General features: G+C 52.0%; 1 long non-coding RNA gene across 1 annotated transcript; it reads left to right on the top strand.

Moving 5' to 3' along the window:
- Positions 1-978: 978 nt before the first annotated feature.
- Positions 979-11159, top strand: LOC132656978 (uncharacterized). The gene is made up of 3 exons (XR_009594820.1): positions 979-1284; positions 7421-7542; positions 10790-11159. It is a non-coding gene; the product is annotated as an uncharacterized LOC132656978 (long non-coding RNA).
- The last annotated feature ends 1158 nt before the right edge of the window (positions 11160-12317 follow it).

The following is a 12317-nucleotide window of genomic DNA, read 5'->3' as shown; positions in this document are numbered from 1 at the left end:
TCGTTCTCTATAGCAGCTGCTTAACTTTCCGGCCTCACTTAAAAAGCGAACCATCTGCGTGTGTGTGTGTGTGTGTGTGTGTGTGTGTGTGGGTAGGTGGGTGGATGTCACCATGCATTCGGAGGTCAGAGGACAACCGTGGGCTAGGCCCTCCTCTTCGACCTCCACGAGATCCCAGGGATCCATCACTCACAGCTCACCGGCTCACCCAGCAAGCATCTTGACCCAAGCCAGATGGCCATTTTTTCCTTCTTTGTCTTTCGAGGCAGGCCTTCTTTTAGCCTAGGCTGTGGCTTGAGGGTGACCTTGGCTTCCCGATCCTCTCGCCTCCTCTCGCCTCCACCTTCCCGGCACTGGGATCATGGGCACTCATGTGGTACCATGCCCACTATATCCGGCTGGGGACTCAACTCGGGCTCCTCCCCACTAGGAAAACCCTTCTTGACTGATCTCCATCCCAGCCTGCTCTGGCTCCCTGTTTGCAGTGTGCTGGTATCTGGCTTTCCCGACTGCTGTAAAGACTCTCGCCTGAATTCCTCCCCTATGTCTCACCTGTTCAAACAGTTAGTGGCTCCTCCCCGTTAATTTTGTGATCAGGAAACTAGGTCAAAGTTGACAGAATTTTATTTTATTTTTTTTAATGCAGCTTGGTTTTCCCGGGGACTTGAGGAGTGGAGCAGGGACAAGGGCAAGAAAGAGGGCCAAGGAGAAGGGATGGAGAGACCAGGAAGGCCTGAACCCGGGCATTTGTGTGCACAGTCTAATGACTCAGACTTGATATGAGAACGGGTTGGCCAGGAGAGAGGACAGACAACCACCCCCGAGGCCACGTAAGAGACTGGATCCTGCAGGAGGTGGGACACAGGCCCGGCTCCTGGCCCCTAGCTCCACCCCCTGACCCCAGCCAGCGCTGCTCTACAAGGTTTATTTTTCTTTCTGAGACTAGCCTCTGCCGTCCAGGCTGGTCTAGAACTCTCTATGCCTGCATCGGCAACCTTGCTGCAACCAAGGCCGCATCCTTGACCACTGGGCTTTCAGGCGTGAGTCACCACGGCCGGCCACGGGAGTTTTCTCTATGGAAATACCGCGTGGACCTTGTGCCGTGGAGTCCGGCGTGGAGCTGTCAGGCTGTGACCGGAAGCTGGAGCTTTAGGATTCTGCTTAGTTCATTTAGACTCCGGTGGCCCTGGCTCGCTCGTCGCTGCCACATCGCCCGCCGAGCACAGCGAATTCTGAGGAAGGAAGTCGCCAGATCGGCTCCCACAGAGGAAACCCGTCCCTCCTGTGAGCACAGCAGAGCTGCACCCCGCTTCCTTTCGCCCCCTCTGTGCAGTTTCTGCTTCTGCTGGGCGGCTTTCTGCCTGCAGGCTCCCTCGGCCACTTCCTCAGTGCCGGCCCAGCTGTTTCCCCCCACCCCCTTCACAGCGGGTCCTCTGTTCCCAGGCTCTTCTCACATGCCTTTCAATTTTTAAAGAGCCCCCACCCCCCACCCCCGTCGGCTGTGAGTAGAGATCTAGTTCTGAGTATTATTTATTCATGGGGTCCAATCGAGGACTGGGAGATCTGAGAAAAGTCAAAAATTAAAGAGAGGGAGAAGGAGAGAAATACCCTAAAGAAAATAAAATTAATGGCAAGGCCTGGTGGCATGTGCCTCAGCTCCCATCACCTGAGAGACTGATGCAAACAGATCAAGAGTTAAGCTATCGTGGGCTACACAGCAAGATGATTTTTTTTCTTTTTTTTTTTTTAAGACTAGAGATGCGGCTGGTCAGTGGTGGCACACACCTTTAATCCCAGCACTTGGGGGGGGGGGGGGCAGAGGCAGGTGGATTTCTGTGAGTTTGAGGCCAGCCTGGTCTACAGAGTAAGTTTCAGGACAGCCAAGGCTACTAAGAGAAACCCTGTCTCAACAAAACAAAACAACAACAAAGACGACTGGAGATGCAGCTCAGCTGGTAGGCTGTTTGCCTAAATGCATTAAGCCTTGAGTTTGATTTTCAGCGCCGTATAACAAAAAAATGCCCGTGGCCCACACCAGTAATCCCAGAACTTGGGAGGTGAGGCAGGAAGAGCACAGAAGCTCAAGACATACTCAGCTACATAGCGAGTTTGAGGCAAGCTTGGGATACATCTCAAAAAAAGAAGATCAGGAAATCCAGGACATCCTCTGCTACATAGTAGTGACTTTGAGGCCAGCCTGGGCTACAAAAGGACAACTACAGGTAGTTACTTAAATAAATAAACAAAACAAACAAAAAACAAGGGCCTTCTCTGAGCATAAGGAAAATGCAAAGACCCAACTAGAGACGGCACACTGAGAGATGAAGTAAGAGGCAAGACTATGGAACTAAGCATACGGTCAGCAAAAATTAAGCAGGCGTGAAAACCTTTGACTAGTATTTTGTACGTACCAGAACACAGCTTTGGGTGTTGTAACTTTGTCTACTCTTTTAGAGTTATTTATTATGTGTACAGTGTTCTGCCTGCATGTACAACTGCGTACCAGAAGAGGGCACCAGACCTCATTACAGATGGTTGTGAGCCACTATGTGTGTGGTTGCTGGGAATTGAACTCAGGACCTCTGGAAGATTTCACAGCCAGTGCTCTTAACCTCTGAGCCATTTCCCCAGAACCCCCTTTTTTTTTTTGAGACAGGGTGCCTTATGAGTTTGAAGTTTGCTAAGCAGGCTACAATGGCTGGCCAGGACCCCCCTTGTCTGCACCTCTCCACCGCTGGGATAATAAACATTAGCCACCATGTCCTGCTTCTTAGGTAGATTTGGAGCTCTAACCCAGATCTTCATACTTGTGTGAGAAACTTTACTGACTGAGCCCCCTCCCCAGCCCATCTTTGACTAATTCTTTGAACAATCAGAGTCCTGCTGGAGTAGTTTTCCTTGAACCACCTCTGGGTGACAGACGTAAAAGGGAGATAAAGAACATGTTTAAGTGGCCCTCCTGATCTAAGCACGCCGACAGGAAGAAGATCTTATCCTTCCGCTCTGCTGACCTTCTGAACACCGTGTTTCTGAGGCTGAAAACCTTCCAGAGATGACGACAGATCTAGGTTGCCGGCTTGGCCCAATAAGTGATAAATCTAGAACCTGGGAAAAGTCCAGGGATTGGCCTCCTATATAGTCTGTCTTGGCTTGGCTTCTGTTGTTTTGATAAACACCACAACCAAAAGCAACTTATCGAGAGAAGGGTTTTGTTTGGCTTCCATGACCAGATCACAGCCCATCACTGAGGGAAGCCAAGGGCAGGAGCCTGGAGGCAGGAGCTGAAGCAGAAGCCATGCGAGAATGCTGCTTGCTGGCCAGCTTCCCATTGCTTGTTCGGCTTGCTTGCTTACACAGCTCAGGACCACATGCCCAGAGATGGCTCCGCCCACAGTGACGTTAGTCCTCCCACGTCAGTCATTAATCAAAATGCCCCACAGACCAATGTGATGGAGGAATCCTCTTAGGAGAAGTAGTTAAGAATGTGGACCCTGGAACCAGAAACTGAACTCTGCCCCTCCTGCATTGCCTGCCAGTGAGCGACGCTGGGCGGCTTGTTTAAGTTCTCCGGAGGCTGTGCACTCGAAATTGCTTTGCTTTGAAGTTCGTGTTTCATTTTGAGTGTATGGTTGTGTCTTCACGTACGTCTGTGCTCTGCGTGCCTTCCTGGTGCTTCTGGAAGCTAGAAAGGGGGAATAGATCTCCTGGAACAGGAGTTATAGGTGGTTGTGAGCTGCCATTGGGTACTAAGAATCCAGTCTGGGTTAAGTGTTCTTAACTGCTACCCATTGTCATCAGCATCCTCCTCTTCCTCCACTTCTCTCTCTCTCCAAGGTTTCTCACTGATCTGGCTGGCCTTGGGGCTCCTCCTGTCAGCCTCCTGCACTGGAGCTACAGTCAGGCAGGTACCTGGCTTTTTATGTGGCACCAGGGCTTCAACCTCAGGTCTGGAAGCCTGAATAGCACTTACCAACCCCTTAACTTACTTGTTGTTGTTTGTTTTTATATTTTTGAGGCAGTTGTCACTATGTAAATCAGGCTGAGCTCAAACTTGTCTCAATCCTCCTGCCTCGGGTTCTTGAGCACTGGGATCTTAGGTGTGAACCACATTTCCACGTCGTGTGTGTGTGTGTCTGTCTGTGTCCGTGTCCGTATGTGTATGGGTCTGTGTTTTGAAGAAAAGACCCACTAGACAGTCCACATTAACCTCACACTCATGATCCTCTCCCTCCCAGATGCTGGGATCGCAGACATGTGCCACTATCGTAGTTCAGACTCTCCGTTTGTAAAATGAGAGCCAGCGATAGGAGTGACCCCAGGGGTTGTGAAGATTAGAAATACTTAAGTAAGCCAGTGAGATAACTGGGTAGGTGAAGGTGTTTGCCACCAAACCGATGACCAGAGTTCAGTCCCCATGACTCACAGAAGGACCAACGACCCCAAATCTGACTTCCACAGGTCGGCCAGAGTGCCTGTGCACATGCACGCGCACACACACACACACACACACACACACACACACACGCACTGATGTAGGTGGCTGGAGAAACGGCTCAGCAGAATACTTGTGGCTCTTCAGAGGACCTGAGTTAGTTCCTGGCACCTGTGGGTGGGTCATACCTCCGGCTCTAAGGGACCTGAAGCCCTCTCCTGGCTCTGTGAGCACCCTCAGATGTGGTATTCACTCACACAGACACATAGAAAGATAATAGGAACAAATCTTAAAAAAATAATAATAATAAAGTGTAGTAAGGGGAGAAGACATCTGGGCTCTGATAGAACAAGAAAAGAAGAGTTGGCTGGGCCCAGAGGGGCACACCTGTAATCCCAGAGGAGCACCCGTGCCCGCAAATTGTTCTCTGGACTCTGTAAGTGCACTGTAACAGAATCTCCTAAATTCTTCAGTTTACACATCTGGGGGGAAGCTTTTTAGCCGTTAGTGTAGTAGACTGAGGACCAGAAATGCAGACATACAACCCAACACCAGGAAGGGCTCTGATTCCTTTTTCTTTCTTCTTCCTTTCCTTGTTACATCTTTTTAATTTCATATGTGTATGACCGTTTACCTGCATGTGTGCGTGTGTACTGCGTGCATGCCTGGTGGCTGCAGAGGTCAAAAGGGGCCTGTACCGGGAATTACAGATGACCATACGGGTGCTGAGAGCAGAACCTGCTCCTCTTTCAGACTGATTTGTGCTCTTAATCTCTGAGCTCTTGTTCTAGTCTTAGAATCTCCTTTCTCGGGTGTTTTGAGCTTTTCCCAGAGGTGGATTCTCTGGGTAGCACAAGGGGTCAGAGCCATTGAGCCTAGGCCCAGTTCAGCTCTTGGATTGCTCTTGTCCTGTTCTGACCTTTCAAGGGCCTGATCCTTTCCTAGTCTTTCCTTAGCCTGTCATATAAAGAAAAAAGAAACTAGTGGACTGGGATGTGTCTGTATACCGACGCTTGGTCATCTCCAGGTGACAGAGAGATGGAAGAAGAGAGACAGAGCATGGGGACAGGATTGTGAATCACACATGACCTGAGTCTTGGGGTGTCAAGTGAGGTCCATTCTCTGCCTTTTTTTGGGTGATGGAACTGCTGACTAGACAGCTTCAGGTCAACCAAGTGGCCGGTAAACAGGTTCCTGGAAATGTCTGGCTAGGTGCTTGGTGTGGGTATTTTTAACCTCCTGGACAGATGGAGAGAGGAAGGGTTCCAGTTGCTGGGAATGAGGAGAAATGAAGGGGCTTCCTTCAGACAGCTCTGTGGGTGAAAGCTGCCTCCCTGAGCTCCAGCCATCCAGACTCACAGCCAATGCTGTCCTTCTCTCTCTCGCTCTCACCTCCCCCTCTGTACCCATGGTCTTACACTTGCCTCACCTTCCAGCTGCAGAAGCTTAGCTTCCTGTTCCACACTCAGAGTTCCCCCTCCAGACCTCCGTGGATCAGTGAACGTGGGGGTGGGAAGGGAGAGGTGACTTCTTTTCTCTCCCCATGGAGGAGGAGTGGGCCCCGCCAGACACAGCTGTGTTCTCTCTGCTACCTCCTGACTGGCCTGTGGCAGGGCTCCAAACTCCTGAAACCCTCATGGACCCTACTGTCCCTGTTCCTGGGAACAGAATCTAAGACTGAAAAACCTAGGCGTGGGCTTTATAGGCCTTGAGGAAGTCAAAGAGGTGCTTGCTTGTGGCAGTTAGAGCTTGAAAATGGCGGCACGCCGACACTGCTGCCTAGGAAATCGAGTCATGGGGGAGCTGAAAGGACTGTGGGAGCAGAGAATCAGTGACAAGCCTAAGAGAGCCGGTCGACTATGGGAGGAAGGGGTTCCTGGAAATTGGGCATGAAGGTGAGTGGGGAGAAGAAAAATTATGGAAATTCTCAAATAGGCCTCATCTTATCTTGGCCTTTTTGGTGTGTGTGTGTGTGTGTGTGTATGTGTGTATGGAGAGCAGGTTTCTCTGTGTAGCCCTGGCTGTCCTGGAACTCACTCTGTAAACCAGGCTGCCCTCGAACTCAGAGACTCACCTGCCTCCGCCTCCCACGTGCTGGGATTAAAGACGTGTGCCACCACTGCCCTGCATCTTGGCCTCTTCCCTCACCTCTTCCCTTTGTTCCTCTCTGTCCCAGCATCTCTTCAGATATTTTCTACTCTGTTCTGTGGTGAAGGAAGGAATCCTCAACACAGACACTCCAAGGCCCCTGGGAAGCTGGCAGGGGAGATGGAACTTTGGTTTGTGATTGAGTCCCAACTCAAAACACTGTCATTTGTGTTTCTCTTCCTGGATCTTGAGTTTAGCTGAAGTTGAAAAAACAAAGCACAAACAGAGGAAACGCTAAGCCAGAGGCAGAACGCGAGCCAAAGCAGCTTGCAGGCGTTTAGAAGCTTGCACAATTTCTTTCTAAAAGTTTGAATCGGTTATGAACATTTAGAAACTATATTACTACATTTTGGGGGCCTGGGGTGGCCCTGCCTTCCTGAAACCCCAGCATTTGAAAACCTGAGGCAGAAGGATTAGCAGTTATAGGCCACAGATGGCAATTTAACAAGTGGCTCCGGGACACTGCTGAAAGAAAGGGAGGGAGGGAGAGAGAGAGACAGAGAGAGAGAGAGAGAGAAACAGGGTCAGGAAAAATGGTGAGATGGTTCTGAAGGAAAGCCACTTCCCACTTGAGTCTGGAGACCTGAGTCCAACCCCTGGAGCCCATGTAAAGACGGAAGGAGAGAACAGAGTCCACAAAGCTGTCCCCTGAGCTTCACATACACACTATAGCACAAATGTGCCTGCACTTACTCACACAACCCAAAATCCAAGTGTGTGTGTGGGAATCCCAGCACCAGGGGGGCTGATAGCTGGCGGATCAGGAGTTCAAGGCTGTTCTCAACCGAACAGCAAATTTCAGGTTACCCTGGGTTACATAAGACCTTGTCTGTCACACAGGTTCCTACAACAAGAGGAAAGTGATTTGAAGCATCCACTTCAAGGAGAAGTCTGAGTGCGGAGATCTCCTCATCTGCAGCCACCTCTCCCGGCCAGGCCCCATCACTGACATCCCTGGGCAGGTGCGAGAGTGGTGCTTTGGGCTGGAAAGCAAGACTCAAAACAGGATCCAGGCCAAGTAAGGGAGAGGTGAAGAGCTGCGAGCAGCCAGATCCAAGTATGGTCAGACAGGAAAAAGTTATCTGGGTGCCAGGAGAGAGGCCTGCGGGAAGGAAACGGGACTTGTGGAGCTCGGCCTCTCTCCCTCCGAGGGCCATTGGCCCTCTCTCACACAGAGCGCCCATCTTTGCTTACTTCCTTTTACCCGGCTGCCTGGAAAAAGCATTCACTAGAGCAGGGACTTTCCTCTCAAAATGGTTCCAGCCCCGGCCACGGCAGGGTGAAAGGAAAACGAACATGGAGGCGTCTTCCCGTCCGAAGGGGACTGTAGAGGTCAGCTCCGAGCTGAGACGGCCCTGTGATGGAGACAGCTTTCCTCCTTGCTTGGCCTTGACCTCCCGGCTGGCCGTTGCGCTGCCTCCACCTCACAATCCCCTGCCCTCTGTTAAGACTCGCTGGGTGTGGTGGCCACGTGCCTGTGACCCTAACCCCAGGGCTGCGGAGGCGGCTCAGTGAGTAGAGTGCTTGCTGCGCACGAGTGAGGCCCCGAGCGTGGTGACCGGTCCCTGCAAGCCCAGCCTGGGGACGTGGGCACAGCCGCATTGCTACGGTCAACGTCCACATCCTTACCTACTTCAAAAGCTCAGAGCCCGTGAGAGACCCCACCTCAGAGCCCAAGTTAGACTGCACATGAGGGGCAGCCCTGTAGGCTGTCTTCTGTTCTTCGCACGAACAAATGTGCGTGAGCGCACACAAGCCAACAAAACACCGGTTGGTGTATAGGAATAACGAGCACTGTGGTTGCTGTTGCTTCTTTATTTTTGTTTTCTGTGTGTGTTCGTGTGGGAAGGATCGTTTTTGTTTTTTTTTTTTTTTTTTTTCAGTACAGGGTCTCACTAGGTAGCTCTACCTGTCCCGGAACTCACTTTGTAGAGCAGGCTGGCCTTGAACTCACAGAGATCCACCTGCCTCTGCCTCCCGGGTGCTGGGCTTAATCAAAGGTGTGCGCCACCATGCCCGGCCATCCCAGCACTTTGGAAGTCGAGGCAGGATTACTCCACGTCTGAGATCAGCCCGTACCTCACAATAATCTCAGACCTCCCCATCTTAAGTAAAATAAAGCAAAAACAAGCCAGAAGTAGCGCTATGGGCCTGGGACCTCATCGCTGGGGATTAAAGGCATGAGGCACCACTCTTGGCTGTATTTGGCTATTTCCCCCCTTTCTTTACTATAAGCCCAGAGAGGTAGAATCACAGTGCCCACCAACTCCCACTGGGGTAGCTATGCTTAGGCAGTTGACAGAAGAGACACATTAAATCCTATGGGATCAGGCAAATCGTTCTCAGTGGTAATACTAGAAACTTAGAATTCCGCTTTGGGAATCACAACTATATTTGTGATTTCCTTGGGGGAAATATAGATCTCAGTAGGGGAAAAGTCAGTGGAGAAAAGGTCATCACTAGCCAGGCCAGATTACCTAACTGAACTATTCTTGTCTAGCTCATTATCTCCTGGGCCCTCTGGCCAGGCATATTTGAGGACAGATAGGAAAGCCCTGTTTCCACAGCCCCTTCTTTGGGCAGAGATCTCTGTGATGACCTTGGTATAAGTCCTGACTCACAGGTTGTAACCTTGAACTCTCCGTTGCAAGGTTTTTCTGTTTTCTTTACTAGCTGTGGGAATTGCTGATCCCCAGCTGCCCTGGCTGAAACGGTTCTTGGAAACAACTGGCCATTCGCCTGAGGTATCTTTAGACTGCCTGGCCGAAAATAAGGTGGGAAGATCAAGGGGATTGAATGAGCCTGGCAAAGTAGGGCCATGCCCCGCCGTTTGGAGGACAAAGGTTGGAGTGACCGCTTGGGATCGGTCGTACTCCCTCAAAGACAAAATGTCATAAAAATCAGGTCATATTTGCACTCTGCCCTGCCTGGAGTCCTGCTTCCCCGGCAGGTGACTTTGTTGCCCAAAGCCAGTGACATGAGCCCCAGCACCATTTGTACCGTACATGAATCCACACCAGCCCTTCTGTGGAGCAGGGTTCTCAGGAGACAGGCAGTCCAAATTCATGGAGACGTGAAGGAACTAAGCATGGGGTCGTGACACAACTTTCCAAAGGGCAAAGACCATGGCGCAGGGGAACTAAAGCAATGGGACGATGCTTTGTCCATCTGAGGTCTCTGTCTATCATTCCCCTTGACTTAGCTATTTGATTTTTTTTTCTTTTTCTTTTAAGTCTTCTGAGGCAGTGTCTCCTGTACCCCAGCTTGGCTTCAAATTTCCCATATAGCCAAGGGTTAGAGGCATATGTCACTGGGCGAGGTTTGTGCACTGTTGGGGACAGAATGTAGGCCTTTGTGCATGCAAGGCAAGTGTGCTCCACCTATGAGCTACGCCCCCAGCTCCCCACACCCCGCTTTATTCTTGACCAGCCTACACTTCCCTTTACTTTCAAAGTTCAAGCAACCATAAAAATAAGTTACAGAAACAAACTGCCTTTTCCTTATCAGACCACAGGCACCTAATCACTGAATCACTGTACCACTGCCTTCTGGCTTTCCAGGTTTTTTTTTGGGGGGGTCCCCACTCTCAACCTAAACTGCTTGTTACACCCGGATCTCTGTTTGGGCCCCCAATAAACCAAGTGAGTCCTTACACCTGTTCACAGACTCCCAATTTCACACACCCTGCCCAAGCAGGAGAGGCCTGGGAGGGTAGGGGTGGGACATGGGTGAGGGGGAATGGGGCTCCTGCTGTCAGCTCTACAATGCAGCCCAGGCTGTGTGCATGGGAGGAACTTAGACAATAAAAACTGCCCCTCCTGGGTATCATGGATGTGGTGGTGGCAAGCACTGCCTGGGTCTGCTGTAAATGTCTGTAGTCAGGCCTCAATGGCTAAGGTACCGGCCTCTCCAGGAAGCACAGCCTTGACCCTGTCTCCTGGATCTGGGCTCCAGCCTCTGCCTGTCTGGTAGTGCTTATGGGAAGTTGGGGAAAGGTCAGTGGAAACAGTTTAGCTCACGCCTGGAACCGCTTAGGAATCCGGGGAAGCTTTTGGGTCTCGTGTAGTGGGCTTTGTCCAAGGGGGTCACCTGCCAGGAGAGGCAGGAGTCCAAGAACGGCCTGATCTTTACGACACTTTGTCTTTCAGGCAGCGTGACTGATCCCAAGGGGTCATTCCAACCTTTGTCCCCCTTTCTCCTGCGCTGTAGGGAAAGGGACGCGAAGGGACGAACGTGCGAAGAGACAGGTGGAGAGCAGTTCCCTGCCTTCTTTACCACGCCTTGCTCGGGATGTCTGTTCCCACTGCTTTAAGAAGCGTCCGGAGACAGTGAGAGGTGGCTCAGAGCGTGTCTGCCTCCAAGCCTGATGACTTGAATTTGGTAAAAGGAGAGTGTTCCTGCAAGCTGTCCTCTGCCCCCGTCCCCAAGCCGTATCAAAATGCAGTTTCTAGAGGAGCATCAGGCGGGTGGGCTAGCAGGTGGCAGCGGCTCCCGACATGGGCCTGGATTTAAACGATGAGGTTTAGGACGGTGTCTCCCCTCCACTGTGTTTTCAGGGGGCCTGGGGCATAAGGGGCGTAGCCGGGGGCGGGGGGGGGGGGAGACAAAAGAAAAACTTTCAGGATCTTTGTCTTTTGTTTTATTTTCTGCGGTTCCCTCCCTGGCCACAGTCACCCCGCTGTGTAACTGTGGGAAACCCCAGCGACTAGTCCCCTGGCGCCACCCTTCGCTCGCCTCGGAGGGCTAGAAAAGGAAACACATCAGTCATCATGAGTTGCTCAATAACTCTGGAATGTTCGCTTCTATTCCCGTTCCGTCTCCGTTTTCTTGGCTGGGCTTCTATCTTAACACTTGCTGCCACACTTAGACGAGGCCTTTCAGGTGCTTTTCCCCCGCGCAGTCCAAGCCCCTCTTTGCCGGGTCCGAGGGGGTCGGGAATTGCTGACCTGGGCTCTCGGGTCTGTGGCCCACGACGCTGAGGGTCGGCCTGCCTAAACGCCATCGAGAACTGTATGGACGCTTCCCCCACACCCCATCTTACGACTTCTAAATGCTCGATGGGGGCCCCGCGGTAGCACCCCAGAAGTCCAGGCAGGTCTCCTCACTCTGGTTCCACGCTGGACACGCAACTTACTCGTGGCCTCGGCGTGTCAGGGGCGTGCAGCCAATCAGCGCGAGGAAGGCTTCCTCAGAGGCCAATCGGAGCCCGGGGAAGTGACCTCACCCAAGGGGGCGCTGTGTGGGCTGGGAAGCCTCTCTTTAGAGCTGTGAGTGCCTCCGGAGCACTCCCTTCCTCCACACCCTGCTCACTTCCTGGAAGATAACACCGCCCACCCCCTGCCCAAAGCAGAGGGAGAAAGGCTAACGAAATTCCACAAAGGAAGGACCAAAAGAGAAACTGCGAGCCGCACGCCGCTGCCCGCCCGGGGAGAACGGTATATTTAGGGACTTCCTTAAATACCCCTTTCAATGGGCTCTCCAGGTCCTGCAGGAGAACTGTGTCAGGCTGAGGAGTGAGTCAGGCCTCCCTCCTGGCCCCTAGCTTTCTCGACTCGGCACAGAAATAGCTGCCATCAGTAGATGTAAATAAGGACAGGATCAAGGTCAAGTGTGAGAAAGAGAGGGCTCAGGCCCCGGTGAACACAGGTCCCAGTGCCCAAGGCCGGCGGCTGGGGTCGTCCGCTGGTCTGTGGGGGACCCTGGCCTTTCCCAGCCATGCTTTCAGACAGCACTGCAG

This window comes from Meriones unguiculatus, chromosome 10 (assembly GCF_030254825.1).
Source record: "Meriones unguiculatus strain TT.TT164.6M chromosome 10, Bangor_MerUng_6.1, whole genome shotgun sequence".
Lineage (NCBI taxonomy): Eukaryota > Metazoa > Chordata > Mammalia > Rodentia > Muridae > Meriones > Meriones unguiculatus.
This window is presented reverse-complemented; position numbering and strand designations above follow the sequence as displayed.